The 14695-nt window shown below is 33.6% G+C and overlaps 2 long non-coding RNA genes across 2 annotated transcripts; both read left to right on the top strand.

The window, feature by feature from the left end:
• Positions 4686 to 7838, top strand: LOC109949227. The gene is made up of 3 exons (XR_002271775.1): positions 4686 to 4968; positions 6199 to 6363; positions 7033 to 7838. It is a non-coding gene; the product is annotated as an uncharacterized LOC109949227 (long non-coding RNA).
• On the top strand, positions 13085 to 14256 carry LOC109949167. Its single transcript, XR_002271686.1, has 2 exons — positions 13085 to 13828; positions 13948 to 14256. It is a non-coding gene; the product is annotated as an uncharacterized LOC109949167 (long non-coding RNA).

The raw sequence follows: 14695 nt of genomic DNA, 5'->3' as shown, positions 1-14695 counted from the left end.
AATTCATATTAGTGCCTGTTACTTTATAGTAAATTCTGTAGACTAAGGCTAACGGTTGTGTACCTGGCAGGACTTCATAACCATTAGTTTAATGTTTAATGTAAGAATTTTTAAAATATGGGGATCACTTAGGCTTACGGTGAAATCTGGATAACAATCAAGGTGAACTGGACCATTAGCAATATTTGACTCAATAATTCCTAGCGTACTGTGGCTAAAATTAGTGAATCTAGCATCACTTAAACAGAGAAGGATAGAAGCTTTTAATCCTAATCTGGTTAATGGTTTGACTGCAACTTGAACTAAACCAATGTGAAGGAATCGATAGAGAAGATGAGTGAATTTTGGAAGAGAGAAATCGACAAAGAAAGCTAAATAGGAGGAATTTTTCAGAATTAAAAATTACAAAATTACCCATACTTAACGGGTTGGTTCATGTATTCACGAATGAGCACCGAAACGACCGGTTAGTTTAATGGGTCAACACGATATCAACCGACACAATAACTCAAACCCGAATACTGAATTTTTCGTGCGAATTTGTGTTGTGTTAACCGGCCATGTACAATATTGCCAGCTCTAGTGAAAAATTTGAACCTTATAGGAACTCTATGTGGTACTAAGTCACACATGTATCTTACCATGCAATGTATAAAGTGTAAATTATTATAAATAAATGATTACGGTCTAGTTAACCTTCTTTCATTAATTACTACAGATTTTCTACACTTGAAGTGTTTGTTAGCTCGCTATATAATCAACTTAAATAAGTTAAACCCATTATGCAATGCATTTTCTTCCAATTTTTTGTGATAAATTAATAGATAATTGACTAAATAAACATCCTCCAAAGTTTCAATAAAAACTTCTAAGCTTTTCTTATAATTTATGTGATTTTTATTCAAGCTGTATCAATATAGATAATTTCACGATAGTTCCATTGAAATTTTCGTATTTTTGGACCACTGATCGATATTTTAGACTTCAATTGGGCAAGGGTGCAATTGTTAGGAGTCCAAATACACCGCGAAATAGACAAACATGGTGTTTCAAGATAACATTAACATGCCAATCATTTAATTGAGTGATTAAATGTTGTATGATTCGAGTGTTTTCTAACGACAATGATCGTTGAGTGAATATCCAAAAAATAGACGGTTTTGATTATTGAATACAAGGTGGATGAGATGGATTGGGCCTTACGAGGGTGTCTATCAAATATGTTTATTTGAAGGATCCCTCAATTGAAGCTCTATGTTGTGGGGTCCACTACAAATTTTACTTCAACGATTCAAACTGTATAATTTTGTACTCTTTATTCATAGATCATCCTTACAAAAAATTACACAAATTTAAAACCATTAAGACATGTAGTTGTGATGAACAAAATAGTAAAATGACAACTATTAACTTGATTTGTTAAACGGTTTCGAATTCAAGTGATTTTTAGATGATATGATCTTTGAAGGAATAGTTATAAAAAAAAAACCGGTTTAGACCATTGAAATACAATGTGGAGTTGTGCCCACAAGGATATCCTTAAAAAAAAAATTAAAAATTATGCCAAATGTTATTAAAAATAATAAAAATTAAAAACAAAAACAAACTCTAGCCGCTAAGAGAGACATAAAAAGAGAGTGAAAGCTTCAAATTTGGGGGGGTTTTCCCCTAGATCCCGTCGGATTTTAAGTGTTCTCTAGTTTTTGGTGGACCTATGTCATTCTTAAGTATGGGATGACTTTGGTTGTGTCTCATCTTGTGAGACTGGTCTTTCAGGTGTTGCGGTTTCTTCATGGTAGATTCACTACTCATTGATGCGTTGAGACCTTGGAGTAAAGAGGTGTTGTCTTTATGTCATGTCCTAAAGGAGGGTTAGCGGTTGTTAGTTTTCCTACCGTTGTTTTAGCTTTTTAATTTTGGTTTAGTTTGTTTAATACAGTCCAGAAACTCTGAGTCTTCTATGTTTTTTTCTTCTCACATGATTCCAGAAACTTATTTGAGTTTGATGGGTGTTCTTAGTCTCTCTAAGAGAGTCATGCCGATTAGCGGCTAGTTTTGTCCTTGATGTCATTGGATTAGATTCGGAAAAATTATGGTGGTTGAAAGTGGTTATAGAAAAATTATTTTCGAGAGTAATTCTCTCCAAATCGTTTCAAATTTTCAGCTTGCTCAGGTCAATGTGGAAGTTTTAGTCATGTCAGCCATATTGTTATTGGGATGACTCCCTTTACAATTTGTGTCCTTTGTATTCTTTATTTCCATTGATCTAATAATTTTTTTTTCCACCTTTTTAATTTATTTAATTGAAGCATCCCTCAATTAAAGCTACATCAATAATGTAAATAATATCAAATTTCTAATCCCAATATTATTTTTGCTTCTTATTCATATGTCTCTATTTATCAACTATAATTTTCCCAATAAAGACTGCATATCATTAGGCCATCTCCAACCCTAGGACTCAAACCCAAAATTTCACCCCCCTCCTCCAAAATACAACTGTTCATGTATTTTTAGGACTCAAACTGTTTTTTCCTCCAACCTTGTGGACTCATAGTTTGAGTCCGCAACTTTATTAAATTGTTAAAGAATAATATGATCCTATTTTGTTTTTGTGGTTATTTTGTTTTTACTTAATTTTTGCATATTACTCCGTGATTTATTTTTTTGAACATTTGGACATAAAAATTTTGAAATTTCACAAGCATAATTTTATTAACAAATTGATGGGTATTTATAGAGTTTATGATATGTTTTGAGGTTGCATCCAATTTAGAATAATAAATTTACTTATTTTTACCTTTGGATTTAAATTTCAGTTGTTGGATTATTTTTTTTTCCAGTTGATCCAGCCAAAATTTAATATCAGCCGTTAATTTCTAGACTTCAGGTTTGGAAAAAAAAAATATTGAAAGAAACCCATTTGAAATGCAGCCATAGAAGTGCAATTTTAAGTTGCCTAGGCTTTGACACGTGGCCAGAAACTTGGGGTAGTGGGCAATAGCTCATCATTTGCTTCAAATGAGGACCCATGTGGCTTTTGTTTGCTGCGAATTGGGCCCCAAAGAAATTCTGCCTAGACTGGAATTTTGGGCCAAATTCTTCCCCATTTTTCAGTCAACTAAAATTCCCACCCCCTCAAAAATCCAAATTTTGGGTTTTGCTTCCCATGGTTGGAGATGGTCTTAACGATGGTTGTCAACAAGATATGGAAATGTTTCAAGTATTTCTCCGAAGTTTTATAAATAAACTAACATGAAGATCATGGAGAAGTAATATTACAGAGTTCATAAATTACCATATCCAATTTTGTAGTCCTTGCAACCAAATTATTGTTAGAGTTTATAGAAGAATTTTCTGTCACTGCGACATATATTTGTTCAGCATCAAAGTGCTACAAAAGGTGTTTTTGATCAAAATTTAGAGTTTCAATATAACCATGTTGACGGTTTAAAAACCGTTCTACACAACGGTGAATTCCCTTCGTTCATTGTGATTTTTGTAACAGTGATGTCTCATATGTGAGAGATACAAGTCTTGGCATTCTAAAATGAAGTGGCAATAAACAAGCAGCAACCATCTTCCCCTAACTTCCCTGCGAAAAATAAAATAAAATAAAATTCCCCGGCCCAGCCTCCTACCTCCACCCCACGACCAGCCGTGGCAGCCGCCCCTAGGTAAGTATTTAGTTTGAAATTTTTTTGTTTTTATCAAATTGGACACCCTTTTTTTGTTAGCTTATGAATTTCTGTATTTCATACTCATAAAATTGTATCCATTTTCAGGATTTAAAAAAAACTGCATTGTAGAAATTCCATTTCTTTATTGTTTTTATTTTTTTTCTTCTTTTCTTCATTGTAAATTACTATTATTTTTTGCTTTGAAATCCCAAGTATTCATTCATAGGAAGAGAGAGAAGACAAGGAAATAGGGAGAAAGAGAGGACATAAGTTTAATATATTTTGAACTGTAAATGAATAAATATTTAGAGATGTTCTTTCCGTTCAATAATTAAACAGCAAATTAGCAACTCAGCAAAACAACTCAGTTTACTCTTTCATCAAAGATTCTTCAAATCCATGTGTCAAATATTCTTCTTTTGCCCAAGGAACCTCACCTTTATGTTTTATTCCTTGTGGTCGTGCTTTATTTTATTTGTAATTTTTTACAGTCAGTATGTTATGTTGTAAGCCACCCACACATTACACAATGTGGCTACACGTTTGTGAACCCAGCATATTGGTTAAGTCCCATAAACAATGCAGCAGACATGGATTGCCTAAAATGGAGCAATGCCAGACCCAACTTTGCTTCATCTTCAAGAAAGAATGGAGAAGAACCGACATAATATTGCTCATTATTCTTGTTGCCCTAATATCTGTGTATTTGATTGGCTGTTGTGCTTTTAGGAATGCCAGGACCAATTCAGAAACTACAAACAGGGCTATACCTAATAGTAATAGCTAAGGATACTTGGGGTGAGGCCGCCGCTAGTTCAAATCCTCATTCTAGTAGATTAGATTAAACTATCCCTTGTATTAAAAAAATCATTTGTAATGCAAAAGTCAGCAGACTTTAGGGTTTTAGTAGCGGCTGCAAAAAGACATAATGTGGGATCCGGTCAGATCGGCGCAGTTCAATCTCTCTCTCTCTCTCTCTCTCTCTCTCTCTCTCTCTCTCTCTCTCTCTCTCTCACGCACACACACACACACCCACCCACCCACCCACCTATAAACACCGCCGCCTCTCATTCCTCTCTCTGCTTCGTGTTTTAAAGTTTTGTTACCTGAAGAAGTGGTTGTGGATCGGGTCGGATCGGCGCAGATCGAACAAAATCAAATGGAATCGTCTCCAGGAACGTTCGGCGTTGAAGAGCTGTTGAAATCATGGGCGGCGGGTTCGATTAAACGGCAGTTGGAGGAGATGCAATCCAATCCCTAAGACGATTTCAAGTGCCTCGCACTCACGGTTACGTTTACTTTCCAATACCCCTTCCATTTTTTTTTTAAATAAATATTATTGTTCTTTGACTTTTGGTTTAATTTCACTTTGAAGGATAAGTTAAGAATATGGATTGGTGATTCTAAATTCTATTTGAATTTTGGTATTGGGTCCGAGCACAATTGTTGTTTTCAGCATTTGAATTTGTTTTAAGATAATTTGAGAGTGCTGCTAAATGAACCTTAAAATTAACTGAGTGCACCTTATTATAAAACTATTTATTGAATTACTAATTTACCCTAATATAAAATGACCAAAAAAGATATATTGAATTGTGAAACAAATATAATTTTAATAAGTATACCCTACTCACCATATCCAACTCTAATCAAATGTAGAGAAGTTTTCGGTTTTCCTTATGCCGACGACAAACAACGCAATGAGCATTGGCAGTAGTGCAAAGAGGTGTCATTGAATGTTTGTTCGCTTGCCCCTTCCTTTGCCAACCAACAGCCCTCCATTGCTGCCCAACAACTCCTCCATTAGACATGAAGGTTAAAGAAATTATTAAGAGACCAAATCTGAAAGTGGAAGACCATCTAACTATTCATAACAATCATTGAAGATATTAGTTGGATCTAAAGTTCAAATATAAGAAGGCATTTGGGAATTAGTTTTCAAGTTTTCATGTAAATCAAGTTTGCAGTAGCTATTTGACCCATACGGCATGTTGTCGAACTAGTTTGAACAAATTCATTATTTGAAGACTAAATCAAAAAACCCCATTAAGATGAGGAAAAAAAAGAAGAAGGAATTTGGAGAACAAATAAAAACCCAAATTTGTTCAAATTAACACATTTTAATGTGAAGAACAAAAGCTTTAGAAGAAATTAAAATATGAGGTGGCAAATTAGATGTGATATGCTGGTGTTATTCAAATAGGGTGTATTTAGTTAATTCATGAACAAAGCTTGAGAAGCATATGCTAGTGTTATTCATGATTTTTTTATATTAAGTATTATATGTATTTTTGGTAGTTTACTAGAGTGTACTTAGTTAATTTTACATTTTAATTTAAATGCTAGGATGTACTTAGATCATAAGGTGTACTTAGTTAATTTTAGAGTTCGTTTAGCATCACTCTAATTTTATGGTCATTTAAAAAAAATAAAGAAGCCTTTTCTTTTTAGCTCTTGAAATTGGGCTTGTTGTTTGGCCGAAATGCTAATTTGTCACATCATTGATATTTGTTTTCAGTCGGACCCATATGACTGGCAATTTGCAATCACAGGCCCTAATGGAACTGACTTCGAGGCTGGGATTTATCATGGTCGGATCCAGTTTTTGGGGAAATACCCACACAACATAAGCGTCCTATGTTCACGTTGTTGTCGGAAATATCATATGTCGTTGCTTTTTAAGGTTGGAGAATGCTAGCAATCTTCTCTCTAACATTTTCTTTTGGACCTTCTCTTTTTTTCGCTTGACATGTGTTATTTTCCTTACACTTAAAACCATGTCATTAATATATTATACAAGTGAACTTTTACTTTCCAAGTTTACTCTTATTAAATGTATTCAATTTATCCAAAAAAAATTCACAACTTTCTTACTATCTTATTATTATTTTGTTTTAAAGAAAAAGTTTGCTTTTTTCAAAAAAGAGGAAATGTCATTTTTTTTTTTAACACACAAAGGACTTTTTTTTTTTCCTATCTAAACCCTTTGTGTTAAAAAAAAAAAAAGAAGAAGGGATATTTCCTCTTAAAAGCATATATTTTATTTTAAAAAAATAATTGACGTTAGAAAAAAAATTAATAAGATGATAAGAAAGTTGTGAATTTTTTTGGATAAATGGAATACATTTAATAAGGGTAAACTTGGAAGCAAAAGTTAGCTTGTATAATATATTAATGACATTGTTTTAAGTGTAAGGAAAATGACATATGTCAAGCAAAAAATGGAGAAGGTCCAAAGAAGAAGGTTGCTAGCATTCCTCTTTGAAGTTTATGTGGGCCTTTTGCTACTTGGGTTAGTTTCTTTTTTCTTTTTAAAATTATCACAGTCATGATGTGTATACTTTACTTGCAGGAAAATGGTCGCTTCAAAACCCAAACCGAGATCAGTTTCAGCGATATTTTTCGGAAGGAGCAACACGGTCGTACATTTCATTCTTTCTGAGACATTATGTATGCTAGTATATAATGTTAGAATACATCTCTTGAAACACTCACTCTCCTGCTAAAGAAGAAGAGAAGACACATAATCCACCAAAACACAAAAGCTATTCTTCTACTCTCAATAAACCAAAATGCTTTTGCTAATGGATAAGGTTTTAGCCTCATTATTATATAAGTTTTCTTGACTGTATGCCCTTGTTTTTTATATAATGTGCCATCTTGCTATTGTACTGTTGCTGTTGGCAGTGCGAGATGCTTTGCTTAGACTTATTGAGTTATTGCCCACCTACCCAATAGAGAAACCAGCTCGACTTCCTGAGAAGACAACCAAGAATGATGAACTGAGGTGATCTGTATTGAAAACAGCATTACATCATCATTAATAGGATTAGAGTTTGGATTTGGAAACATCATACATCATCTATATATTTCAATTCGATTTCAATTCAATTGGGCCGACCCAATTAGATTCGGTTCGATTTTGCAAGTTTAGTTGGTTTGAGCCCAATATCAGTTTTTTTTTTTTTCAAATGTCCAATATTGGTTTGTTTTTTCCAAAAAGCTAAATATCAGTTTTTTAAACAGGCCAGCCATAAAGCCATTTCGTTTTACAGTACTATCAATCCAAGTATAATCTATTAGTTCTTACAGCACATGACAAAAAAATTTACATAAAGCAAGAAATTTATATTACACTTACAACAATAGCTGCAGCAAAACTTTAGGTCATCAACCAAAAGACTTGACAAAAAAAATCCATCCAAAATAAAACCTGCATCAAAACTAAGCAACCAAACCAATAACACTAGAATAATTAAAACAATGATTAATTTCAACTTAGTATCTTGAACTCTTACTTTTAAGGCGCATGTTTACTCTTGCACTGAATTTAACAATAAAGTACCATGTGTTTGTAAATTTTTTACAATGCGGCTCAACCGTTAGATTAGTTGTTAGAGAATCTATTAAGTGATGACATGACACATTTGGGATCCATATATATAAAATAAATTAGTATATTAGTAAAGTTTTCATAAAATTCAATTAAATAAGAAATATGATTTTTTTTTTTTAAACAAGCCAAAACAATTATAATCCAACCATTCCAAATAAGATGATTGTGAAAGGATTAATTGAGATGAGAGAACTTGATCCAATGATTCGTATGAGATGAAATCTAATCTTGTATATTTTTGGATTTTGTATAAATCTCACACCTACCAGATAGTGCAAGTGGTTAAGTTGGGAATAATATTGATGTTAGTAGTGGACCGCAAATCATCCCTCTAAATTCTTAACATGACATCATACATGGCCGGTTTACTAGGCCCAATTGAACCTGAATCAAACGAATCTCGAGGCCTACAGACTCCAAGTAAATTTTCACTAAAAAAAGACCTAATACTATCAGGAGGATCATGGAACGTTGACAGGCCCAACTCAAGACATGAACCCAATTCAGCTAATCCATCTGCCACCATATTGCACTCACGATATACGTGATGAATAGAACAAACCCAGCTTCTGTCTATATAGTCTTGGCATCCCCACAACATAGTAGCAAGAGGATGAAGGTCTTCCACATCTTTATTAAGCAGATGTACCGCAATCGCTGAGTGAGGGATATGGGTTGCAATCACTCCCATTTTTTGAAAGAAAAAAAACACACATAATTCTAATGCTTTTAATGAGTTATTGGAGGAGGAATATATATATATATATATATATATATATATATATTCATTGAGTGTATATGGATTTTGAATCTCTGTCCACATGAGTGGGAGTGGAAGAGCTCAACCAACTGAGCTATACCCCATTAACCACATTAAAAGCCAATTACATATTTTTGTTGCTTTCAAAAAGTGAGTCAATTATTATAGTTGTCACGTGTTACACTAGATAACCTATTCTTATAAATTATATAACCTCTATTTTTTAACATCAAAGCATTTATTATATTTTTTAATTTTTTTATAGACCTATATTTTGAGTTGAAAAGAAAAGCACCACTAGTTAGTAGTTAGCATTAACGTTAAATTTAAATACTATAATGTCACGTTTTTAATACGTGACTTTACATCCAATTTGAAGCGTGACATCCGTTTTGAAAGTAGTGCTTTTTAATTAGTTAATAGTCCTTTTTATGAAAGACCTCAAGTTTTTCTTTAGAAACGTAAACTTTTTTGAGAAAGACATCATTTCAATGGGAGAAGAATAATAGAAAATAGACGACACCTCTCTTTTAGCTCAACCGCATAAAAAACATGCTTATACCTACCGCACTTAACAAATAGGCATGTTTTCCTCATTCTCCCAATTTGTTTTATCAAAAAGAAACTTCATTCTCCCAATTGTAAATTCCTTTGAGAACACAACTCAGTCTCAACTCGGCCCACTCACTTTTGGAGGAACATCAACGCATGTGGTGATATCATATAAAATTTTATAATTACGGAATAATAAAAACGTGAAGTCCAAATAATTTCTTGAGATTGAGTATGAAATGTTTCTGATTTGCCTTTCACATATCTGGGAAACAGTATGAAAAATTTCACTTCCCTACTGACTGATATATTACGTCATTAATACTTTTTCAGGTGGGCCAAGGAAAAGAAAAAAAGAAAGATAAGAGGAAGGATAGATAATAACGTGAGCTTGAATCTATCCCTACAGATTACAGAAATGGGTGATCCGTATGATTGGGATGCTTTGGACTTGGACTATGATGGAGTTTTATTTATTTTATATTATATTATTTTTGTTTTTACTTGTATTTGTATGTATTTGTGGGAAAAGAACATCACGGCAGGACTTGTTGATTATATCTTCAATGGACCAAAATTAAGATATGAAGAAGACATGCATGCAACAAGTAGTTGGAATAGAACCAATAATTGTGTGTCATGATCTAGAGAAATACATATACATGATGCCTAACTCGTACACTAAACCTTAGCCTTGACGGGGTTTAATTCACTCAACACGTTATAGCAATTCTCTCTAAATCATTTAAACTACTTTCTTAAATTGAGGTTTAATTTGAGTTCGATTGAGCGTATTATTGAGAATTCAAGAGAAGTGATGTGGAAAATCATTGAAATGTTTTTGTTCATTTCTTTGATGATGCCACATTGAAACACATTTTTAGAGAAGTTAAGTTTTATGTCGATGGTTGAGCTTTATATTGTAGGATCTCCATTTAGTTTTCATGACCTATTTGGAAGTGCTTTTAAAATGGCTAAAATCACTTGACTTTCCTCAATTTTCAGCCAACACTTTAATTTTTTGAAGTTTTGACTTTATTATTTTCATATATGCATTTTTTAAGTATAAGTGCTTCCTATAAAAGCAACCACAACCACAACCACAAACATGTATCTCGGATTTCAGTTGTCACATAACAAAGAAAAAAGAAAGAAAAAAAATATATATCCAGTGCAACTAAATGAACCTTAAAATTAACTGAATACACTTTATGATCTAAGTACACCCCAATATTTTTAATCAAAATGTAAAGTTAACTAAGTACACCGGATTTAGCTACCAAAAATGCCCCTGATACACCCTAATACACTACATAACACCCTAATACCATTCAAGAGTTGGATGCTGAACACTATTAGACCACCAAACCCACCTTGCTGCCGAATACACTATTTTTCATCTTCATCTTTGTTGTGAGTGAATATTGGGATAACATTTTCCTTTCCCATTTTGTTGGTTTTGAGCATTTATAATCGAATAATGCTACTCTTATCACATTTGTATACCACATCTTTATACCATTTTATGTGGCAACTGAGGTGGACAGCCACATCAATTAAAATTATTTAATATATTTTTTTCTTTTATGATTTATTCCAGTATTCTAATTGCCTTAATTAAACTATACCTCATTGATTTAATTAATGTGACATATAATATGGACATGCAACATCATGTGGTATAGAATATATGGGATAAAAATGTGATAAGTGTAGCATTACTCTTTATAACCATATCCATGTGGATTCCTTTCACTTTAATTTTTCATCAAAGTTCTCCACAGCTCCAAGTTGCTTTAGAATCCATCAATTCCTATATATTACTTTTTTCAATATAAACAAGGATTGAACTGGGTTCTTCACATTTGAAGCATCAAAAGTCTTATATTTGAATTTATGAAAAGAACTTAAAAAATAACATAAGGAAAGGGGGTATAGCGGGTCAAAGTTCAGAGGGTATGGTTAAGTTCACCCCCTTCCCTCTTCCCTCTCCCTCATCTTTAATTCAGAAAGAACCATTTTATTTGGTGATCTTGTTTATAACATGATTTCACGAGGTGGTCTTCAAAAGATCTCTTGTACTGGGTTGGCTGGTTAAAACTTAGAACCAGATCTGCATCATATAGATTAGGGATATTTGTAGAAATGTCACATAAACTTATACTTTAGTTTCAATTTGTCACTTTAAAAAAAAAAAAAAAAGAGAAATGTCACCTGAATTTTTCGAAATTTATAATTTGTCATATGACTTTAACATCATCCAATTTTTCATCCATAATTAAGGGTATTTTAGTCTTTTCATTTTTAAGGGTGGTTTAAAAATGGAAAAACCCTAAATACAAAATTGTATATATTTTAAAATAAACCATTAAAAATCAAGATTCTTTCCTACCAAATATTAAAAAATTGAAAATTGCATTTTTTTTTTCCATCCCCCCTGTCGTCTCTCTCTATTCTCCCTTCCTCCCCAACCACACCTCCCCTCTCCTCTGTTATTTTTCTCTCCCAAGACCTGAGCACCCCATCCCCACCCTCAACCCAACCCCATCCTCTCCCTCTATTTGACTCCCCTCTCCTTTGTTTCCATGTCTGTAATGTTGAGAACTGGTGGTGTTACTTTTGTTCAGAAGTCATAGCAGTCTATTCTATGTGATGTTAATGTTTTATTGTTTAATGTTGGAATAATTTGAATGTACTGTTTTAGAGTGTTTACACACACCCATTGCATATATTCATGTCCTTAATTAAATATGAGGAAGAGGGTGGGGGTGGGTTGCAGGTGGGGATGGGGTGCTCAGGTATTGGGGGAGAAAAAAAACAGAGGAGAGGGGAGTTGTGGTTGGGGAGGAAGGGAGAATAGAGAGAGACAAGAGGGGGATGGAAAAAAAAAAAAATGCAATTTTCAATTTTTTAATGTTTAGTAGGAAAGAATCTTGATTTTTAATGGTTTATTTTAAAATATACTAGCCTCTCTGCACGCGCTTCCGTATTTGCGAGAGGTTTTTTTTAAAAAAATAAGTAAATTTATTTTAGAATTAAAAAAGATAATGAGTAGTTGTGTTCCATAAAAATAGGATCCATTATCTGCTTTTTCTTTTTCTTTTAATTTTTTTAAATATGAAAAGTGTGAATTTACCATATTATCCTCATTTAATTAATAATTTTAATTCTTAATGTTTGCATTAACCAAGGGCATTTTCTGGTATTTTGAATGTTTCACTATTCTCTGCCTTTTGCTTTATATATATAGATACAATTCAAAATGAAAAGACTAAAATACCCTTAATTATGGATGAAAAATTGAATGATGTTAGTCAGATGACAAATTATAGATTTTGAAAAATTCAGGTGACATTTCTCTTAATTTTTTTTTTCAAAGGTGACAAATTGAAACTACGGTGTAAGTTCATGTCATATTTCTACAAATATCCCTATAGATTAAGATACCTTTCCCAATTTTTAAATGTTTAATATTTTTAATAGATTCTTTATGTTCCTTTTCCTGAAAACATTTTCAAAGCAACCTTTGCCGAATCACTTCTTTAACCCTTCGGTGGCTTCCGGCCGAACACCTCTTTAACCTTTGGTGGCTTTCGCTTACATTCGATTAGGGTTGTATATGGTGAGTAAAGTGCACTTATTAAAATTACATTTATTTCACAATTCAATATATCATTTTTAGTCATTTTATATTAGGGTAAATTAGTAATTCAATAAATAGTTTGGTAGTAGGGTGTACTTAATTAATTTTAGAGTTCGTTTAGTAGCACTCAAAATATATGATCATCAGATCCCAACTTTCAAGCCTAACTAGCGTTTAGTGTAGTGGGTGAGGAAAAAAAAGAAGAAAAAAGGCTATGTGCCGCACGACCTGGGGGGAAGGAGGTCCTCTCTTCCTCCCATTTCCTATGGTTTCTCTTCTCTGGCCTGCTCCTTACAACTTGAGGAGATCTGTAAGCCCCTTTTCTCCCATTCTTTGTGGGTGTTTATGCTCTTCCCTTTGTGGGTGTTCTGTTCTCCCCTTTTTGTGGCTATTTTGTTCTCCCTTTTGTGGGTGTTTTGTTCAAGCTCTGCTTGAACTCTAAGGCTTTATGCCTTTGGCTTCCTTTAATTTCTCAGATCCCCATTTATTTCTCATCCACTGTATTCAGTTGTCCCTTCCTCCATCCATTTCCTCTTATCTCCCTCCCCCCCCCCACACTCCATTCAAATCCCTTCTCTATGGTCTTGGTATCGTCCATTCGTACCAAAATTTTCTCCTCTTTATTGATATGGCTTCATCTTGTGGCTGCTTCGGCTAGCCGAAAACGCGGCTTCTTGCGCACAACTCTGAAGATGTGTAGAGTTCGAGCTTTTGCTCTTTCTCGGGTGCCTGCACCACCTCCTTCTACTATGTTGATTTGTGTTTGTTCTGGTGCTTTGTCAGGTTTGATTTGGGAGGTGATGATCTTCTTGTGGCTGACTTCTATTTTCTTGTTTGTGTCTTTGATATATGTGGGATTTTATGGTATTTGGGTGGATCTGTGGGTGGTGCAATTTTTTCATTTTGTGTCCCTCAGGTGTGGTAGCTCTTCCCCTCAACTTGTCCCCTTGATGTCGTCTCGTGCGGTGTTGGCGGCGGCTCGGTTGAATTTTGGTTAGGGTTTGCTAGCTTTCTTGGCCTTGGTTTTTGCCTGTGGGCTTAATGCGTTCCCGGTTTTAAGCTGCTTGTTGTTTTCTTTGTATTTTATTTGGGCCTTTGGCATTTTTGTTTTGTTGTTGAGCCTAGTTGGTTGGGTTTCACTTTTTGTTGTATTGTTATACCCTTTTGTGGGTTTATAATGAAAACTACATTCGAACAAAAGAAAAAAAAAAAAAGGAGTTACCCATGGGTTGTGCTATACAGAAGATACTTGTCACACCATACGTGTGCTGATGCAATGTAACGTAATTCTAGTGTCCAAAACAATCCTAAAAATGCGTGCCAATTATACCAAAGCCAAAATGTAATGCAAAAAAGCAGATGGCTGGAGAAGTCGCATCCCCAAATTGCAAAGATTCTTTTGTCGACAACAAATTGACACATTTATACCAAAATTTAAATGTTCAATGCATGTAATAGTCTAAATTAGAAAGTGATATAGTATTTAAATTTTAGATTATTGATTGTAGGTTTGAATTTTAGACTATTGATCTACAGGTTAAAAAGATCCCTTTCCGGATGAGACCCACACCCATTGACATAAATATATAATTTTAGACTTTAGTCTGCATACGAGAAAAACAGAAGAATGAAAAAGAAAAAAGAAAAAAAAAAGAGAGCCGTGG

Source organism: Prunus persica, chromosome G5 (assembly GCF_000346465.2).
Source record: "Prunus persica cultivar Lovell chromosome G5, Prunus_persica_NCBIv2, whole genome shotgun sequence".
Taxonomy (NCBI): Eukaryota; Viridiplantae; Streptophyta; class Magnoliopsida; order Rosales; family Rosaceae; genus Prunus; species Prunus persica.
This window is presented reverse-complemented; position numbering and strand designations above follow the sequence as displayed.